This window comes from Podarcis vaucheri (assembly GCF_965113315.1).
Source record: "Podarcis vaucheri genome assembly, chromosome: 4".
NCBI classification, from domain to species: Eukaryota; Metazoa; Chordata; class Lepidosauria; order Squamata; family Lacertidae; genus Podarcis; species Podarcis vaucheri.
Genome location: NC_138762.1, coordinates 105,163,468 through 105,176,915, shown reverse-complemented (window position 1 = coordinate 105,176,915; position 13,448 = coordinate 105,163,468). Strand labels below are relative to the sequence as shown.

Below are 13,448 nucleotides of genomic sequence, written 5' to 3'. Positions count from 1 at the left end.
TGTGTACCGAATGTGTATATGATATATACACATTGTATTCATTGGAATTAGTTCCTGAGCACAAAACACATTTTATGACGCAGCATTGTTTTAACCCACGTTTGCAAAAAATAAATGATTTATTTATTTTAAAGATTGCCTCTTATGATTACTCAGCACTGAGCCCAAACTAAGTTTCCCAATTCTGTATTTGTTCCAGGGAGAAGCTGCCATAATTTACTGTTTTGCCCATTTACACCTCTTGGGACAGAAATGTTTAGTGGAGCAAAGTTGACCAGTATATCAAATTTAAGCAGGGGCTGTGGGCTTGTTGTTGTTTAGTCGTTTAGTCGTATCTGACTCTTCGTGACCCCATGGACCAGAGCACGCCAGGCACTTCTGTCCTCCACTGCCTCCCGCAGTTTGATCAGACTCATGCTGGTAGCTTCAAGAACACCATCCAACCATCTCATCCTCTGTCGTCCCCTTCTCCTTATGCCCTCCATCTTTCCCAACATCAGGGTCTTTTCCAGGGAGTCTTCTCATGAGGTGGATCCCCTTCATGGATCACTGCCTTGCCGTGGCGAAGGGGCTTGAAGAACTCAGAGAAGCTATGAACTATGCTGAGCAGGGCACCCAAGATGAACAGGTCATAGTGGAGAGTTTTGACCAAACGTGATCCACCTGGAGTAGGAACCGGCAAGCCACTCCAGTATCCCTGCCAAGAAAACTCCATGGACAAAGACAACGGGGCTGTGGGCAGCTCTACCTAAATGCCACCCCAGAGCACCTGTTCTCTATCTCAAGAGTCCCTTTAGAGGACTTCTTTGCATTTGTTGACCATGCTAAGGCAGAATCCAAAGTTCCTAGTATTTTTGCAGCCCTGGCCTGTCAAGAGACTTCTACTGCTTCCCAGTAGCAGTGATTAGTGATGCCCACTGCTCTTCCCTTCAGTTTCTGAAGAAGCCTCTAGCCCCTTCATGTAACACAGTCCAACATTTCTGATTCAACAGTGCTCAACACTTAGCCTTTATATACTTGCTCACATTAGAGATAAAACAAGAATTCAAAGCAGGGATATTTGTTGCACAAGCAGTTGTGGTTGTGATTGTTCTGTCACTTTAATAGCATATATTCAACAGAAAGGGGAAAGGCACAAGGGGAGGGAATGGATTATTGATAATGTATATCAATGTTTTATGTATACCACTTAGTGATTTTTAAAAATAATAAAGAGCATTATACATTACAAATTGTGCAATGTTATGTCTATGTATGAATCAGGACCAGGGCAATCTAAACCAGTGTTCAACAAGTGTTTATTACATTGCGTTTTACCAATTTTGTATTTTTAACATTTAACACAACATTTTTGTGTTTCTCTAGTCAATCTGTGGCTGCCTTTAGTGGTGTGGTCTTTTATCTGTATACCCCTGTTTTTAGGGGGGGGGGTGTTTGCTTGTTTGTTATACTTTGTTTTAGTGTTTTGGTGTTTTTACAAGTTGCTTTGAATCACTTTTGTGAGGAAAGCAACAGAATAATAAAAAATGTGTACCTGGGTGCACAAATAACATACATGTTATGTTTGCATGTACAGTCTGTGTACCCGATAGAAATAAATGGTACATGTAAACAAGTACACCCTCTGCACATGCACAGAGACAGCTTGTACCTGTGGTCAGCATAATGTGTGAACAAACCTGTAGGATTTGGAGACTCAAATTCAAATCTCCACTTATCCATGAAGTTCACTGGGTGACCTTGAGCCAATCTCTCTCTCTCAGCATGACCTACTCACAGGGTTGTTGTTAGGATAAAATAATGGGAGTGACCCTCACAACCCTCCTGGATCTCCTTAGAGAAAAGGCAGGGGGGAAATACAACTAATAAAATCACAACTGATAAATTTTACCATTGTGATATTAGCTATCCAAGCTCATTTGCAGTGGCCTAATTCTCTTTCTCATGAGCCCTACACATCAAGAATGAATTGATGGGGGAAACATATTTGTTTATGAAACACCCAAATATTTTATTGGTCTCCATGAGCATACATGATGGTGTGACTTTCATATTGCTCAGTTCATGTTGTCTTTTAACTACATTTATTACATTATATTTTACTAATTTTGTGCTTTATGTGTATTTTCAACCTCCCTGTTTGTTTTTCTGTCCTCTGGTTAATTTCTCGCTTTTCTAGAGGTGAGCATCATATGATTTACTTTGCTTACTTCGCAGTTAATCAACTGCTGGAAACACACAGCACAATTTGTTTCCACCAGATTGTACTTGTGAAGTATGTTTGGAATGTTTTCTTAATTTACAGCATATTTTTTCTTTATCTTCTTTCCTGGGTGGCGGTCTGGCATGTTCAAGTTGCTCTCTCTGCACATATAAATCTTTTCTCAAATGCCTTTTTTCTAATATATATTGCTTTTGGTATGTCGCTTTACAGGAAAACTCCTGGATGTCTTTTAATTCTAGGTAATACCAAATCATTCCACTCTGTTTGCTGCCTCTGAAACGTTTAATCAACACAGGTTGGTTTTTTTCTTCTTCCTCTGATGTAGTAGTCAGACTTCATTAAAAAATTATGAGCCATACAATTCGTAACAGACTTCACTTGAGTTTAAGAAACCCTAAATCTAAACCATAGTCTCCCAAAGATTATTGCAGAATGCATTCAAAAGGGTAATGTCAGTTGGGAAATGCAGTCAACAGATGTATTCTTTGTTTGGAATGATGCATACATTGGGCAATGCATGAAATTGAAATGGAAGCCATGACTCTTAGAAACATAGGAAGAAGAAGAAGAGTTTGGATTTGATATCCCGCTTTATCACTACCCGAAGGAGTCCCAAAACGGCTAACATTCTCCTTTCCCTTCCTCCCCCACAACAAACACTCTGTGAGGTGAGTGGGGCTGAGAGACTTCAGAGAAGTGTGACTGGCCCAAGGTCACCCAGCAGCTGCACGTGGAGGAGCGGGGAAGCGAACCCGGTTCACCAGATTGCAAGTCTACCACTCTTAACCACTACACCACACTGGCTGCCATTGGTCCATCTAGTCCACTTTTTTCTACACTACCTGGCAGCAGCTATCCAGGATTTCAGGCAAGCGACATTCCCAGCTTCACTTGGAGATATAAGGGATTGAACCTGGGAGGTTAACAGAGGTTAGACAACAAAAAAATTAGGCCACAGATGACAAAATTTCGGCTATCCCTGGCCAGACAAAGGTGCTGCTGGGCTACTGGTCTAGGGATCCACCCACTAACAGTCTTATCTGAATTGAGCTTCAGTTTATTGGCTCTCATCCAGTCCATTACCGAGGCAAGAAAATGGTCCAGCACATCCACTGCCTCACCTACAGATGTAAAGGAGAGACAGAGGGCTGTGTCGTCAGCATGTTGTTGACAAAACACTCCAAAACTCCAGATGATCCCACTCTGCGGTTTCATGCAGAAGTTAAACAGCATAGGGGATAACACTGAACCCCGAGGAACCCTACATAGAAGACTCCACAAGGCCAAAAAGTACTCCTCAAGCATCACCCTCTAGAAACAACCATCGAAGCAGGACCAGAACCACTGCAATGTGGTGCCACCCCTAACTTGGACATCCGCTCCAGAAGGCTACCATGGTTCATGGTATTGAAACCCACTAAGAACTCAAGGAGAATTAAGAAGGAAATATTTCCCCTGTCTCTCTCCTGACAGAGATCATCATGCAGGGTGACCAAAGCAGTTTCTGTGCCAAAACTGGGTCCAAACCCTGATTGAAGTTCATCTAGAAAATCATTTTCCTCCAAGGGAACCTGGAACTGGTCTGCAACCAACCACTCCAGAGCCTTACCCAAGAAGGGGAGAATGGCAACTGGTAATTACTTAGGTGAAAGTCTCTCCCACCACTCCATCTGCTACTGTTGGAAGGGTTTTAAAGGATAGGATTTGGGGAGGGGGCAGAAGAATCTTAAGGGAGGACCCCAAAATAGCCTGATGAGGACTGAGCATTCTCATTTGTCACAGAATGCTAGATTTCACTTGAAGGGGAATGATATAACATCCTACAAAATGGAATGGCCAGCTGAAACCCCACACTGCCCCCCCATAAAGCGTGAGAACAATTGACGTGTGTTCTGAGCTCACCACACTCTGAGTTTCCCTGTAGTTGCTCCATGTAGTTGGATGTTGATGGTATAAAGTGAAGACTCAGGAAGTGAGTTTCACTGGACAGGACGAGGGAAAAAAGTCTCCCATCATCTTTAGGCCTTCCATAAAACGCTTAATTTTGATGCAGCACAAATCTCAAGTTCTAACCTCCTAAAAAGTCGTGCATACTGTGTGATGCAGGTTCTCAAGCTCTTTAGGCCTAAGATACCTGACTGATATATTGCTTTGGGAATGCCTGGCCTCTCATCTGGGCACAATGTTCTGTTCAAAATCAGCAGCTCAGTGGAAATTGCCCAGTACATCGTATCAAAACAGAGCAGATAATTTCAAGCTCAGCAAACAGTGGATCGCACCTACTGAACCATGAACGTTAAAAACAAATGTAAACAGAAATTGAGGGAGGCGATGAAAACGATTTAGATATTATTTAAGCGCCTTCGCCTAATGGAAGCTCAAGTCTGGGTCCCAATATGGCCCAATTATATTAAAGGCTGGCTCCCCCCGCCCCCCATTTCCAAACTGCTGTTTTCCATCATGCCACTGTGGCCTTCCTAGTTCCCGTTGTGCAGGCCAACATCAGCTACTATTAAGGACTTTTCATGCGTGTAAAATAATATGATTTCACAATGATTACATATTCACTCTACAGCTGGCTGAGTTTTTACATCTCCATTTGTCATTGACTATTGTGTCCAATTAAATGATTAGCTTTTAAAAACTGCGGCACATTATGAGAGTGAACTTGTGTTCCATTGCACTGAGTGATGCAGAAACAAACTCATTACAGCATGTAATTCACCCATATTAAATAACAAACAGATGGCTGCTGTAAATGAGAGCTGTTTTTTCTCTTCAAAAGTGCCAGGGAAAAGGTGTTTTTATTTATCTTTGTTCCCAGCTTCTTTCTGTTTTCTTGACAAGTGGGCAGCTGGCTGCTGAGGTTTTCAATTGGTGCAGAAGAATGAAAAGCCGGCTTCCATTAATTTCCCCATAAAATAACTCTTTGAATCATTCCCGTTATAAATGCATGTGCAGTAGCAAGCTGCTGCTTGATTAATTCACTTATTATGAAGATTTCATCTTTTATAAGAGGGCCTGCAGGTAATTTATCTTGTTTAGTAAGATTAGAAAAATGTAATTATCTTGATACCTTTGGACCCCTCTCATTTTAATTGTGTTCCCATAAATTTCAAACATAAAGATGGAATTTCATTTCTTTCTCCCTTTTTTTGGAGCACAAATGTTCCAACATGTGGTCGAAAAATGCATTCCAAGATGTGCAATAAAAATTTACAAATTCAAATACATTTGATTTGAACCATTAGAATAATCTGCAGGAACAGCATCCACCAATCATATCCTTGTGGTTCCCATGTCACAGGTGGCGTTGACTGCAGGGAACAGAGATTCTAAAGATATACAATTTTTATCAGTCATGCCTGTCTCTGGAGGAAAGTGAAATCGGCTTTATTTTCACAACTCAAATTAATGTTGCAGGTTGTCTTCTGCTTGGCCATCAGTGCGTACGCCCAGCTGTTGGTGTGCATCTGCTAAGCTAGTTCTGAAGGCTTCCTCCTCCTCCTCCTTCAATATAATGTTTATGATGGATCCATTCCTTGATTCTAGCTAAGACTTCAAAATACCCTGGCTGCAGGCTAGTCATGCCTGTCTTCTGCTAGAATAGGAAGGGAAAACACACCCTAGGAAGGATCACTTCTGCCAGACAGAAGTGGAGGTGTTGAAATTATACAAGTTTTGTTGGCCGTTGAGAGCTTGACATTTGTCATATAGAGAGCTGATATGAGCCTTTTGCCCCCAAATCAAATGGTGTCCCCCACCCCACCCCATCTTACTTGAGATAACCTATTTGTAAGCAGAATATCTTTCTCCCTTTTTTTCTGTTCTCACACTGTAGCTGAATGGCATGCACAAATTTAAATGACTGGGGCTGTGCTACTAGAAAATGAGATTGGTTTCTGAATAAGCATACCTCAAGGTTATGTTGCGCTCTGCCCCTGTATTGAAAACAGAGTGTTGTGGATGCTTGAAAGAGTACGTTATGCTGTGTTTTTGTTGAAAATATGCTAAGAAAATTATTTGTAGGGACTTGAACTACTTAGAGTGTTACACCTCCCTCTAAGAACATGCTGAAACATGAAGGACAACGCCCTCAGATCCAGAACCTAGTGGAAGAAAGAAAATTGATGTGTGGATTTCTTTCTCTTCTGTGGGTATAAACAAGTAGACCTGGCTCCAAAGAAAGTAAGGGCAGATACTAGTCAGGAAGAACAGGCCTCTGAGTGACCCAGACGCTCTTATTGGATGCAAGAAACATGATCTGGCTAATTTCTATGAAGATGCAGGGATGCTTTCGGGGGTCGTCTCCAGGAGGCTCAAGTCACTGGTCTTTTGTACCAAGCCTTGGATCTCCTACCTTTTCAAAAAGTTCGAAAAGTTTTTGTTTGTTTGTTTCTACAGTGGTACCTCAGGTTAAGTACTTAATTCGTTCTGGAGGTCCGTACGTATCCTGAAACTGTTCTTAACCTCAAGCACCACTTTAGCTAATGGGGCCTCCTGCTGCCGCCGTCGGAGCCGATTTCTGTTCTTATCCTGAAGCAAAGTTCTTAACCTGAACCACTATTTCTGGGTTAGCGGAGTGTGTAACCTGAAGAGTCTGTAACCTGAAGCGTATGTAACCCGAGGTGCCACTGTAAATCACTTTTGCTAACAAGGTGCTTTCAGGGCTGGAGTCAGATGCAGCTCAGAATGAAGAGGCAGAGTCAGTTGTCAGTGAAATTACCTCTTTATTCAAGGAAATGGCAAACGACTCAGCAACACTTCCCAGTAGGTCTTGCCTCCACAGAGCAGTTGCCAGGACTGAAGGTCCCTGCTTCCCTTCCCTCCTCTCCCAGATGTTTCCCAAGCAGTCTCAAACTATTTCTGCCCACCTCTGACCTCTGTTCCTCCCTCCTTGTTATCTTGCACTTTCTTGGAGATTGGGGGCTAGGGAAAATTGTTGCAGCAGGAGAAGACGATTCCTGGGATGCTTCAGAATCTCTTTACCTCCCTCCTCTGCTTCAGCCTTGGAGTCTGAACTGCTCCCTGTCACAGGTTCCTCCTGTTCACTAAATCCTCTTGTCCCTTCGGTATCTACCACCTCCTCCCAATCTTCCCTCTCTGACCTCTCCTCCGTGTCCCACTACCAATCCCAGATTTCTGAGCCTTCCTCCTCTGGGATTTCCCTTGGGGGTTCCCCGGCTGGCGCTTCCCACCACTCCTTGTCATCCAGCCAGTCTCTGACAGGTGGCTGGACGCACTACAAAATGCAAGGCTGGTGACATCTGAGCCACTACTATAATTTGACCAGAAGTATCTAGGTATATCTGAGGGACGCGGGTGGCGCTGTGAGTTAAACAAACAGAACCTAGGACTTGCCGATCAGAAGGGCGGCGGTTCGAATCCCCGCAACGGGGTGAGCTCCCATTGCTCGGTCCCTGCTCCTGCCCACCTAGCAGTTCGAAAGCACGTCAAAGTGCAAGTAGATAAATAGGTTCCGCTCCGGTGGGAAGGTAAACGGCGTTTCCGTGCGCTGCTCTGGTTTGCCAGAAGTGGCTCAGTCATGCTGGCCACATGACCAGCCGGCTCCCTCAGCCAATAAAGTGAGATGAGCGCCACAACCCCAGAGTCGGCCATGACTGGACATAATGGTCAGGGGTCCCTTTACCTTTACCTTATCTAGGTATATAGATTAGCATATGCAAAACTGTGCCCCGAGTCCCTAAAGTAACTAGCAATGCTCAGTTAAAGAAGGGCAGCTGGTCTTTCTTCAGTTCCCTCCTTTGGGTAGAGCCAAGTGGTGCTGCACAAGCAAAATCCCTGCCTGAGGGGGCTTATACTCCCTGTGGAGCACTCATGGTCCAGAGGGCAGGCCGAGGCTGTGCTGCTTACCTGCAGGTGTGGGGCCCAGTGGTTGGTGTGGAGAAGGAGGAGTCAGAGCAGTTGAAGCATCTGCTGGTGCCACCAGGACCAGGCAGGCACCTGCAGAGCAGCATGGGGTGATGGTGGAGGACGACAGGGGGTGCTGCGGATCCGTTTCTGAACCGAAGGCAGAGGTCAGTGGGGGTGTAATTTGGGGCTGAAGGCTGACATGGTTGCAGCTCTTGGAGCCTAGTTGCCTTAGGGAAAACTCAGCAGCCTGCCCAGAGTGGAGGTGACTTTGGGGGACAGCTTCTTGACATGTTCCTTTACAGATTTCTGGGGTGATTTTTTACATCTCCTGGGCCCAGTGAAGAGGAACCAGTCGTCCTGCCCTAAATGTGCCAATGGTATGTATCTGAATACCAGTTCCTGGAAAGCACGGGGGGGGGCAGAGTGCTGGTGTGCTCAGGTCCTGTTTACTGGTTTCCCACAGACATCTGGGGGGCTGCTGGACTAGATGGGTCCTTAGCCTGGTCAAGCAGAGCTCTTCTTATGTCCTTATGCAATGTCATTCACAGGGAAGAAGCTACAGTTCTGATATTTACAGCAAAACCTCCAAATAAGCAGACCCCCCCCCAAAATTGCCAACCCTAATAAGTAACAAGCAGCAAATATTCTAAATATGTGCAGTTTCACAGTTTTGGTCTCTGAACTACCAGCTCTCAGCCTAGCCTACCTCACAGGGCTGGCGTCTTATGAACTCTCTGGTGGGTTTTCCAGGAGGCATGGAAGCAGCCTTTGCCTTTCTGTGAAACAGGAAAGAGGCTTTGACACAGTTGCCTCAAAGTATCGTCTCCAGTGCTGTGGAGCTCAGACGGCTGCCTGGTTTTCTGGAAAATAAATAAATCCACAACTGGGTGAAGTGGTTCTGACAGCGGCATAAAATCTAGACATCCGCCTATGGACTAAGCTCTCTTTGCAAATTCTGCCCACATGCTCAGTCAGAGAATGAGCAGGGAGCATGGACCAATTCCAGCATCTGGCTTCCATGTGTACAGCACCAACATCTGTAGCAGAGAGACCTTCATGCACACAGAACTGTATGTGCCAAGCCTGCTGCACAGTTGGGAATGCCAAAGGCCCAAAGAAGGGATGCATACCTGCTGTTTTGCTTAAACTTTGTTTGCACAATGCACAACGAAGCTACTAACTCGTTGCAAGAATATTTCATGATGCCAAGAAACCATATCAACTTCTTCATCATCATCATCATCATCATCATCATGTAGTGAAACAGTACATTCAACCATTGTCATGATAGCTTTACTAGGCCGTGAAAACATTAATAGTACAGGAAAACTGTAAATTGAGGAAGGCACTAAGCTGATAAAAGAGTACAGATGGCTGGAACACTTCAAGTCAGGTGAGAATAGCAATTGTGACTAACTATGATGCAAGAGACCTTTGTCAGCAACTGTATACCTGAATACTGGAAAGCTGAGTAGCTCATTAGGCAGATTGACGAATAGCCTAATGACCTTGCAACAACTCTGGACTGTAGCTCCACATCACCCACACGTAATGCAGTATTGGTTTTCTCTAGGGCTTGTGTGTGCCAGGTGCCGTGGGAAATTCAGCCAGGAGCACAAAACAGTAATTCCTATAAAAAATACTGGAGAGCAGGTACATGGCCAATTTCTACCAAGCTGACATTGGAGAAAAATCTATTTATCTCTGAACGTTATCCCTCCTTCAGAAAAATATTCATGTGCCATTTTTCTGACTGTTAAGCTTCACTAGTTGTCAGAATGCACTGCAGATTGCAGTGCTACTTACTCAATCCTATGCACTCTTACCTGGGAACAAGCCCCAGTGAATATAAGGGGATTTGATTCCATCTAAATATGCATAGGATTGCTTCAAAAACCCTAGGGTAATAATAATAATAATAATAATAATAATAATAATAATAATAATAATTTATACCCCACCCATCTGGCTGGGTTTAACCAGACACTCTGGGCGGCTTCCAACAAAAGATTAAAAATGCATTAAACTTCCCTAAAGAGGGCTGCCTTCAGATGTCTTCTAAAAGTCAGATAGTGGTTTATCCCCTTGACATCTGATGGGAGGGCGTGCCACAGGGCGGGCACCACTACCGAGAAGGCCCTCTGCCTGGTTCCCTGTAACCTCACATCTTGCAGTGAGGGAACTGCCAGAAGGCCCTCAGTGCTGGATCTCAGTGTTTGGGTTGAACGATGGAGGTGGAGACGCTCCTTCAGGTATGCTGAAGAATAGAGTGAAATAGAGTGAAATTTCTTGCACATGGGAAAGAGAAAGCAGAGACCTAACAGTTGTAATGGACTTTAAAGAAAGGGTGGCACTATGAACCCCAAATAATATCGGGAGCTATCACTGACAAGGTGATGTGGAGGCTCCTGTTCATGCAAAAGGAGAAAAAATAAAGAAATTGGACATTTTAAAAAAGGGGGAATGCAACTGGAGGTTGTATTCCGGAGTGGAAGAATGGGCACATGCTGCAATTGATGTGCCAGGGGAGATGCTAAGCAATAGTAATTGGATATTCTATGGCCTGACTGTGAGTTTCTTGGTCTCTTCCAGTACAGAAGTTATCTTTGCCATAAAAGACACAGAGTAAAATTCCCCAAACTGCCCCCCCATTTTTTGATCCCAACCCTCTTTATCCCTGACCATTGGCCATACTGACCAGAGTTAATGGGAGAGAAGTGCAACGTGAAGCATGTTTCTCTTCATGCATATACAAAGTTGCCACCATAGTTTCCAACTAGTAACCCCAGAGCAGAACTGAAGGTTTCTCCCTTGACCCACTGTCTGCTCCCTGGAATCTCGTCCCTTAGTGCCTGTGTCACTGATTTTAGATATTTTCGATGACCATTGCATTTCATTTTACTTTATTCTTAATCCCAATCTTGTTGTAAACAAAGAAGCAACCTGCCTTGGCTCTGAATATTAACTACATTTAATTCTGCAAATTGCCTTCTGATAACACAAAGTATTTAGAACTCATTTGAAACCTATTCAATGGTAAGAGTTCATTTTTGTAGAAGGGGTAAGTCGTTTTATGGAGTTCTTTGAAATTTCAGAAGTTTCCTCAAGCCACAGCTCCTTCCACCCCCACCATTAACAGCCCAATTTGATTTGAAGATTGGCTGTTGAATGATTTTAGCATCACATTTCCTGATTTCGATTAAAAGATCATTAATGAGTACTAATTAATATACTACAATAAAAAACCACTACTGGTTCACAAAGAAAATTAAGTTGCAATTTAATGATCAGTAACATACCCAAATGCATGCTTAAGTGTATGGGGCAACATGCCTAAGGCATCCAGGAAATTCCCAGCAGTGAATAGGCAATAGCTTTGAACTTAGGGATTGGTAGGTTGGAAAGCCTAGATCACTTTCCTTCAGTCAACATAAGGAACTATCAGGCATGATGACTCTGGGAGAGACTGTCCTAAATCCCAGGAGCTCCCAGGACATTCTTCTCCAGGAACATCTCAGCCATCAGGCTCCTGGCCTGCACATTTCTTTCAGTGGCGTGTGCTTTTGCCTGGTCAGAGGCCATTGCAGAGTGTGGGTGCCTCTTCTTGGTTGTTCTCAAGCAAACATATATTTTTAACCTGCATCACATCCAGCCTGTGGCGTTACAGTTATATGACACAGTATATGTATCAAGAACAGATCCTCCTGTTGTTTTGACACAAACTGAAAATGTGATTCAAAAGGGAGGAAAAGAAAGGAAGGAAGGAAGGAAGGGAGGGAGGGAGGGAGGGAGGGAGGGAGGGAGAGAGAGAGGAAGAAAGAAAGAAAGAAAGAAAGAAAGAAAGAAAGAAAGAAAGAGCCTTCAACTCTATATGGACACATAGACCACACCATTGTGGCCTGTCAGGTCAATAATTTTTGAGTGAAAAAGAGATTAATAGGATTTATGACCCTTCTTTCAACAGCATGTAGCTCAAGCAGTACTAATTATATTTTCATTAACCTCAGTGGCTAGTTCCTGCTCTAATAATTTAGCCCTTTTATGGACTAATCTGGTGTTTTACATGTTCAATAAAGTGTATACACAAGCAAGATCTATAATAAATAAGTCCTTTAGGTCAAATTATGGCTGCCCCAGTAAAGATGCCAATGACATACTTTGCTTCCAGAAAAGATCTGGGAAAGGGACAGGTGGAATGTTCTCTGAAGCCCATGTGCTAAGCTTACAGGTTATGGCAGGTGGGCTCTGGGTAGCCCACCAGAACACAGTGGGGGATTGTTGTTTTTGCTGTAAGAACAATGGAGGGCCTTTAGTGTGAACCAAAATGAGCTGTGGCTAAAATAACAGAATCAAATTGCCACTCTGGGTGAAGATCCAACAATGTTTCCTTATTTCAGTTGTTGTGAACATAAATGACACACCTGAATTCAAATGACTCACTTCATCAAATTCATGAACAGAGATCCAGGGCTGTTATCTGTGCCTACAGTCACAGTTTGCGTTGACCGGTTACTCAAGAGCTGTGTGAAATAAATAAAAAAAGAGACTTGTTGAAGATCCTGAGCTGCTACTGCACGCTCCATATGCATTCAACCCACTTCTTAGTCGAGGAACTCAGCTACATTAGTAAATAAAAAGTGTTTAATATGGGTTATAACACTGTGGCACCAAGTGGCGCTGTGGAGTCCTGTCTTTCGCCAACATGATTTCCCATTATAAAGTTTACAATGTGTTTTCCTGAAACACTTTTTTGATGTGTCTAGATCCAGCCAAAGACTGGTTAACATAGCAAAAAAAAATTGGGGGGGGAGTATTCATTATGGCCCAACCAGGGAGGGAAGCAGAATTTAATATCCCAATAATAAGAAATCTACCACTAGCAAAACGATCTACAATCTTTTAAAAAAGAAGACAATAGTTCTTCCCTCCATGAGTACAATATAGAAAAACAATGTATAGCCAGTTCCCACCGAAGGGCAAAATTTCCTGAACCATGGCACTCATGTAAAAACTCATGTCAGAATGGCTCCATACAGCATATAGAATCATAGAATCATAGAATCATAGAATCATAGAGTTGGAAGAGACCACAAGGGCCATCGAGTCCAACCCCCTGCCAAGCAGGAAACACCATCAGAGCACTCCTGACATATGGTTGTCAAGCCTCTGCTTAAAGACCTCCAAAGTAGGAGACTCCACCACACTCCTTGGCAGCAAATTCCACTGTCGAACAGCTCTTACTGTCAGGAAGTTCTTCCTAATGTTTAGGTGGAATCTTCTTTCTTGTAGTTTGGATCCATTGCTCCATGTCCGCTTCTCTGTGCACATATGGAGCTCAACCAAGGTGAGT

At 43.5% G+C, this 13,448-nt stretch overlaps 1 long non-coding RNA gene across 1 annotated transcript in view; it reads right to left on the bottom strand.

Annotated features, from left to right (window-relative positions):
* Positions 1 to 12,581, bottom strand: part of LOC309531760 — a 28,572-nt gene extending 15,991 nt beyond the window's left edge. Inside the window, exon 1 of the long non-coding RNA XR_014219432.1 lies at positions 12,539 to 12,581. This is a non-coding gene — a long non-coding RNA (uncharacterized lncRNA). The remainder of the gene's footprint in view (positions 1 to 12,538) is intronic.
* Between the last annotated feature and the right edge of the window lie 867 nt (positions 12,582 to 13,448).